Source organism: Gambusia affinis, linkage group LG17 (assembly GCF_019740435.1).
Source record: "Gambusia affinis linkage group LG17, SWU_Gaff_1.0, whole genome shotgun sequence".
In the NCBI taxonomy this organism is placed as follows: domain Eukaryota; kingdom Metazoa; phylum Chordata; class Actinopteri; order Cyprinodontiformes; family Poeciliidae; genus Gambusia; species Gambusia affinis.
Genome location: NC_057884.1, coordinates 9,512,756 through 9,519,134, shown reverse-complemented (window position 1 = coordinate 9,519,134; position 6,379 = coordinate 9,512,756).

Below are 6,379 nucleotides of genomic sequence, written 5' to 3'. Positions count from 1 at the left end.
TCTAAAAATATGTGCTATAAGTTTGTAAATGCAGGAAGTCAAGTAGCCTACTTCATTTCCACTCAAGCTGTTAAAACTGAGTTAACTCATTTTCGGTTTATTCGGTGGCAAGGCTTGCTTTTCTTAACTGAATATCTTTTATACAATAGAGGAAATAAAATACATACATAATCTTAATGCTGCACTCAAAGATTATGTAGACTACTCTACAAAAAAAAAAAAAGCAACACATCTCAGTGTCTTCCAAACACAAAAATGCTTATAAAGACAAAAAGTTTTTCTAAGTACAAAGCATAAAAAGTACATTTAGAAAGAACAGCGTGAGTTGAAATCCTCATTCAGGCTTCATTCAAAACATTTACAATGTAATATCAGATGTAATTTTAAATGTAATTGGGCATCATCTTGGTTTTTGGTCTGTTTTATTATATTGTCCTCATTTTATAGACTTTTAATTGTTTGGCCAATGTTGATGTGATTCTCTCTGTGTTATTCAAAGTTTTTGTTTGTATGTTTGTCTTCCACTTTGTCAGCTGCTGATAGATTCACAATCACTGTCATTTCAAACTAAATCTTCCCCCAGCTTAAAGTGTTTGCAATGCTCTAATAAGTTCTGAAAATGTGCAAAACAACGACAGATATCCTACACGTCATGTTAATGGAACTGTGGCACATTCTCTACAACTTTAGAAAGTTGTGTCCATTGGGAACAAGATAAATCACTGCTTTCTATAGTTCCGATTTTTATATTTTTTTTTAAGTTAGAGTCTGGAATTTGAGTGGGTAATTTCATCACCTTTATACACTTTTATGAAGGGAGTTATTGAAGATTTGATGGTGTGTTTGGAATCATTTTTGAGTTACATTTCCTTGTATTGTCTGTGGAATACTTTGGGAAGCGGAGGAGGCCATGACTGATTCAGTGAGTGCACGGCGCCTGTGTCCTGTGGATGCAAAAATAAGTCTATTCCCTGCAGCTATGGAGGTTTGTTTTGCTGATCAGTTCACTTTATTTCCACTTGAATATAATCTGTTCAAAATATGCTGTTCCTTAAGTTTGGTGATTCAGAGACAACTGTCCAAATCTTTTTATAAACTACCACTGAGCCATGCAGAAATCAGCATGCCAAACTATTTGAGCTCCGACATAACCCCTGGCAAAACTCCAGGCCTTAAAAAGCCTATTAGACCATGGGACTGTAACCTTTTTTTCAAAAAAGGACAAAGCTGCAATATTCTAGTACTTTAAACATCTGGGACAGAACTGGTGTAAGTGAATCATGTTCATAGGCAGTGGTGCAAATGGTGGACATCCACTGTACATGGGGCACAGTGCCAGAGGAAGCTCTAAATTTCTGGCGCAAAAATAATTTCTAATTGACATTTTCTGTATTTAGAAGCTGTTTCTGCATGTGTACATTATGTGATTAATAACAGTGGAACAATATTTATTAGGTGTCTCTCTGCTCCTTCATCATCACCCCTTTGAGAACCCACAGAGGCGCAACTTTTTCTTTTGAATCACTGAAAGGGAGCTAAAGATTGAGAGGCAGAAAAGAAAGATTTTGTGCCCACAAAAACACAGAAGAGGGAGAAGGTTAAAGCATATTTTCGCATAGAAATTATGTAGTTGTGCCTCTGCTTGTGTTTCCAGTAAATTCAGAAATAAAATAGACTGAAAAATTGACATGGTGGTCTGTAAACTGCTTTCTAATTAATTTAGCATTATGAATAAGGTCATTTTCTTGTCGGATGTCTTGGTTAGGGTTAGGGTTAAGGCTGCACAATGTCAGGAAGAATTGTACTGCTACAATCTTGTAGAATATCGCAGCAGTGATGGCGTAAATATCCAATTAATGGACTTTTCTCAAGATGCATTCATTTTGTGAAGATCTCCATTCCTTTGCAGGGTTATTTTCAGGTCTCCAAGGTTTCACCTTTCTCTTGAAAATACACTTTTGATCTCATTGGTAATTCCATTGACTTATATTTTCATCAGACACCAACACAATGGTCATTTGCAGCACTTTTATAAGGGTTTATGTCCAAAATTATGCTTCCTAAATGTTGATGGTATGCCATGTGCATGTTTTTTCACAGTTTCAAGGTAACTGGTCTGATCTTGAATACCCCTGCAGGACAAAAAAACCCCTAACAGTGGCATTTTAAAAGGAGCATGTCAAGATTTGTAGATTTTCCATGGAAATAGCATGGTACAAAAACCCTCAAGCAAAATAAGCACAATTTTTAAAACTATTGCTTAAGAACTTTAATAAAATGAAAAACTCCATATTGCTGAGTATGCATCTCTGCTAGTCGACACCATTTCCTGATATATTGGAAATGAACAAGTTTCAGCCAGTCTTAGACCACCACCACGCCCTTTTGACAGGCTAAACCTTTGACACTGATAGAACTGATGGAGTGAACATGTCCTTAATGTTGAGGTAATGCACAAAATATTTATTTGATAAAAATAAGTTGGTTCCCTCTTTTAGTGAGCAGTAGGTCAACCGCGCACTTAAAGTTGTTATGTAATTAACATTTTTCCTGCCCAGAACTCCACTTTCAAAGTGGTCAAAGTTCACCTCTTTATCAACACGCTATTGATTTAATCATCATTAGTGTGAGGTCGCATATGTTTTTGTAATCATTAGAACTAAATCCTTTGCAAACTATGAGACTTCTTCTTTATGGAAAAAAAGAGGAATGAGCAGAGTGACTAATTTATGTTGCAATCAGCTCTTACACATTCACATTAAAACATTGCTTTTTTCATGAATTTGTCTGCTTTAAATAAGGACAAAGGTGGAAAGCTGAATTTCTTAAAATATCTTAGAATATCTGTTATTAAATGGTAGTCATGCTATATAATTTCAAAAGGTTGCTTGTCTAGTAGTCCCTGTAGGTTTGAGAACGTAAACAGCACACCTGATAAACAGGTGCAACCTCAAACAAAGACAAAATATCTCTTCAAAGATCAAAGCCTATTGCAGGCCAAATGAAAAGTCGTTTTTCATCCGGTGGCCTAATTTAAAAATAGATTTTAGGAAATGACCATTGTCCTTCAGGAACCTCCTGTGGTTTGCATTGTATTGAGTACTAATACCTAAAACTTATGGAAACAGTTTTTTTTTTTTTCATCTTCAAACATCGACTGCATATTCTATATAACAAGAAAATGTAATCATTCGCTAACTGAACCTCAAGAGCACGTTTCCTCCCAGAATTACCTTTGTATGAAGGAACAATGCTCAGTAAACACTGTGTAGATATATGTAAATATACAAGTTTCTGAGTTGAAGATCTGAGGGAAACTGAGGTCATTAGTCAGACAAAAGATAAACTCTGAACCATCATTAAAATTTACAGTATTTAAGCATGTGTGCAACACATGAACACATGAACATCCTTTGATCTAAACCTAATCATTGTATCTATATCAAGATGTCCATGATTGTGCTGCTGGGAGGCAAATCTCCGCCCTAGCCCAGGATTACATCTAGCAACTTTCCTTCCAGGATTTCCCTGTTTTGCTACATCTATCTTCTCTATAACCTTTGCCAGCTTCTCAGTCCTTGTTCAGGAAAAATGTCCCCACATTATGAGGCTGCTACCACCATCTCCCATATTTCTTATTTGTAAAAAAAAAAACAACAACAAAAAAAACAACAACTTTGGAAACCATGTATCAATCATTTGTATGTACTTCACAATATATTTTAGGTTGGTCTTTTAGAAACAGTAAAATTCTTTATAAATGTAGATTTACAGGGATTTTGTAAATGTCATGTGACAAAATGTTGAAAAGTTTCACTTCAGTTTCCGTTCAGTTTTCTTCCTTATCACAAGGAAGGAAATGACTGTCCTTCTAAATACAACTCAAACTTGCTTCAGCAATGAGATAAAGGTTGAAGTCAAGATCAATTTATATGATCAGTTGGCAAAAGGGAAGCTAATCATAAATGACTTTGACCTAATATCAATAGCATGTTCAATTTAAAGATCATTGCTTACTGCTAAAATTTACACCTAAATGAAATATTCAACAATATTCAGAAAAGCAAATATTTTACAAACAGTAGACAGTTCCTGGTCCTACATGTATAATTTTTAAATATTTTTTGAAACACCACTTCTTAGAAAAACTCTTACACTGTGCACTTGCATGCAGCTTTAGAAACCAAAGACCTTTTTTTAAGGCTGCAGATGAAAATAGGTGAGTCAGAGATTTCGATATTACAGTTTGGGAGATTGTGCATGTTAGCGATGGTGTGTGTAGGCGTGTATGTGTGTGAGGCATGTGGGAGGTGGGATTGGGAAATAATCAATGCAATGAGTAATATTTCACTGAACCCTTACTCAGACAACAACAATTTTATTATGTTATAGGTGAAAATCTTTTTCTGAATCAGATTACTTTAAAGAAGAAAAAAGTTAACATGAAAAACAAAATATCTGCCCAAGAGAGTTAAATTCCAGTGGTTTTCTAAAACTTTTCATTTATCTTTATCAGAAAATGAAAACAGTTACAGGGCCGTTTTGGAAACACAGAACTGTCTTTATTGGGATCCCCAGCTTTTCCACCTGTTTCAGCATGTGCACTTTGACCCTTCCTTCGGGGATTCTGAGAGCAAGATGGCTTTATGAGCAGAGGGCCAAGCTTCCCACAACACTTTCTTTCACTGTTTTCTTTGATCTTAAAGAAAACCAGCTCTGAAGAGCTGTTACCAGTGAGGGGGGATCAAAGAGTCCACCAAAATGTTCCAATCAGTACAACACAGTACCATCAGGTTTCTGCCTAGCAATCAGAAATAGATGCAGATTTCAGCTCTCTTCACTGACTTCCAAGTTAAAAGTAAGTTTCTGTGATTTAAGGCTTGAGACGCAGCATGAGTAGAACATTTTTTAGACACTCCCCTGAAACATGTATTTTGTGGTTTACCAACGTCCTCCAAGCAGTTGCTTTTTATGTACTAAAAGGCACCAAGAAACAGCAAAGAGGTGCTTCCACTGTGTCGTTTGAATCAGAATCAGAAACAAACTACTAGCGCTTATCAAATTTTGTTATTGCTGTTAACAGATTTTTTTTGATATTTACTGTTTTCAGAAATATTTGTTGTAACTGGTAGCAGAGTTGGATGAGAAGGAGATAACCTTTTTTTGGCATTTCCTTTAAGGGCCTGCATTGGATGCTTCACTACATTCCTCACTAACATCCTTATATAGTCAAAACAAACATGTTTCCACAACTGAGCCTTAAACTGACCAAAATATAACAGAACAAAAATAAAAGCTCCAAATATTTGACCATACCCCCTGAAGAATTTCACATTTTTTACACTTAAACCACAGTTGATGACAAATTTATTACATAATTTTGAGGTGAAAGGGAAAGGACATATGTTTTTATTATATTTTTAAGTAAAAGTCTGAAAATATCTCATGCATTTCTATTCTGCACATTGATTATATACCCTTAAATGTAAACCATTTCAAATATTCATATTGCCAAAAGCTTTTTTAGACGTCACCTAAGTACTAAATAAGAGTCTGTCTACATGTAGCTTAGTCTTAGTAAAAATAGAATTATTCTGTAAATGCTGTAGAGGTTCTCTAGAAAACAAACTATCAGAAAGACAAAGGACCACATAGGTTGATGTGCACTTGTCATAAATTATACAGCAAAGCTCTAAGAATCTTTAAACAGCTCAGTGAACTTCATCAAAATCCTTTAGTTTAAAATCAAACTATTTCTTCTACATGCAAAATATTATTTGTGGTAGAAATCTAGCACTCCACATCACCCAAAACTCACCATTCCCAAAGAAAGACATTTTTTTCTCTGTTAATGTAGGAGTTAAGGACTTAAACTTTAAAACAAGAAGCACCCAAACATGCAAGTTTCAGTGCATCTTGACAGTGTGAAACCAGTTATGCTAATTTTATTTATAAATTACTGTTTTCCTGACCCATCTGTCCTCTCAGATTATGGCCTCAACATTTTCATCAAGGTTACATTAACACATATGATCATTAACATATCAAACATACTACTTTTATTTTTTATTTTTTGCTTTTGACATTTGAAAAAGTTATCTGACCAATAATTCAACATTTTTTAGCTCAACATACTGAATGTTATTATCCATCCACCTACTAATGGTCTTATCAGCTCTTCCTTGCAGGGCACAGCGGCGGAGTTCACCCTGGACTGGTCTACCACAGGGCAACACACATGTGCACACACCCACACACAAGCACATACCTAAGTGCACCAATCACATCATATGGAAGGAATATCTGGGATCTTTTTGCAAGCAAAGGGATCACACGCAATTCCTTCTAGGAAGATCCCAGAGTCGATATAGAAGCCTGG